The sequence below is a fragment of the Triticum aestivum genome, chromosome 6B (assembly GCF_018294505.1).
Source record: "Triticum aestivum cultivar Chinese Spring chromosome 6B, IWGSC CS RefSeq v2.1, whole genome shotgun sequence".
Lineage (NCBI taxonomy): Eukaryota > Viridiplantae > Streptophyta > Magnoliopsida > Poales > Poaceae > Triticum > Triticum aestivum.
In genome coordinates, this window is record NC_057810.1 from 233,930,091 (window position 1) to 233,932,254 (window position 2,164).

A 2,164-nucleotide genomic window follows, 5' to 3' on the forward strand; every position below is an offset into this window, starting at 1 on the left:
GATCGGCGGCGGCGGCGGCTGACGGCGCGGAGGTGGTAGGAGGCGACAGCGACGAGCGGCGGCGGCGGCGACCGAGGGAACGGTGGCGGCGGCGGCAGCGGGGTGAAGCGGCGGCAGCGAGGGCGGCTAGGGTTCAGGACCGTGCTGCGATATATACCATGTAGAAGGACAAGTATGAGCTGTGCAATTGCAATGCATTGATTGATGCACCAGACACGTATATATGAGTACAGAGGGGGCTACAATCTCGATTATACGAAGGAAACAGAAAATAGACCCAATACACAATATACTCAACAACTACCATCAGTTGATCGGTTCCATGCCATTACACGGGCTGGACACGCGGGCGCACAAGAGTACGCACAGAGACGCAGGCATCACCACACAGTGTGCTCGCCCACACCGACACATGCACACTGCACAGTACACTATCACCGTATCCTGACGTGTACTACTGAAGGAACTACTACTGCACTGCACAGTGCAATAGCTGATCGGTAGCCACTGAATCGGTTGGCCTGGAGGCCGAGAGAGATCAGGCGAGTCTTCGTCCGCTCGTTGCTGGAACCTATGTAGATAAGGCGCCTCAAGGCTGAGGGTGAAATCCGTCTTTTGGTCTGTTGTACGTCCACTCTCGATATAGAGAGTATCTATTGCCGCTGTCCAATATTATACGCCTGGTGGCCTGGGACCCTGGACAGAGATAGCTACTGCCTAGCTTAGATCAGCTAGCCGCCCTATGGCTGACAGCTTTGCCCCTGCTCAATTAAGTTCACGCATGCGATAGCGCATCTTTACAACACAAGAATTCGAAAAACCCAAGGGAGAAAACATGATAGTTTTATGTCACGACTTTTTGAATGTTACGGACGTCAATGCACAAAAAATTCAATGACATGATTAGTTGGAGGGCTCCACGGGAGTTTTGCACAAGTTGCAAGTTTGCGTGCAGAAATGACAAAATGATCCCAGGCTCCTTGGAGCCCGATTAAGTTTTAGTATATTATTATACTGAAGGTCATATTTTCGAATTTCCAAATTCTGAGTTTTTTTTGCACAAGCACATATATATAGATAGTTGATAATACGTACATACAAATATTTTATGAAAAATATATACTATTTTGGAGCTCAAGTTTTTCCTGCTTTGGGACTTTTAGTAGGGTTACACGGCGGCAGCACCGATCTAGCGAATAAAATTTCATGGAGATGTTGGTGTATTTTTGGTGTAATTTTCCACGGGCCTCTCCGGTAAATAAGGTTAGGGTTTACATTGTATATCGGTGTGGCTGTAATGATAATTTCCTTTATAGTTTGGTCCTCCGGCTTCCTCCTCCTAACATTGGCGTAGCCATTGGTGCTAGTGATGAGGACATTCCTACTACAATTACACTCATAACCCATGTGACTACGCCAGTTAAAGTTCCAGAGATACAAGGACCAATGACTAGAGCTCGCACACGCTAACTCAATTATCAGGTATTTTCATGTCTGAGAATGCTTCCAAGTGCTTATGAGGATATGATGTTATCTTAGTTAGATATATTCATGTTACTCAGGATTGAAGTACCTAGCATAGACAAGCGGAAGACACACAAGAGTTTGATCAAGTATGGGGATGATAGTGGGCGTACAATAAATGATGCGATTTCAGAACTTTGAAGGTAATGTGATTACACATAAGGAACATGGACAAAATATATAAGATGACACTTCATAATTTCGTCCATAGTCATCTCTAGGTGCAGCGCCACCTTGGTATTGGGTCCGGATCATGTGTTTTCAAATTAAAAGACCACGTGCAATTTTTAGAGTGTGTTTTTAGGCGGGACATGGATTTAAGGTTGGATTTGACCTTCCCCTTGGGCAAGCAGTATCCCAACTTCGTCTCTCATTAAATACACCATTTAAGGCGTTGATTTAGAGTTTAATGTTTTGTTCGATTATAGGTTTTAGAGTTTACTACTAACTCTATGTGTGTGTGTCTCTCTCTCTCTCTCTCTATATATATATATATATATATATATATATATATATATATATCCTAAGGCGTTTTCGAGGTAAGTTTAACCACATGTTAGAGCAATAATATATGCCATGCAAGTTACACAAAGCATACTGTAAAATTTGTACATGAAAGGAGCTCCCAATGATATAATTT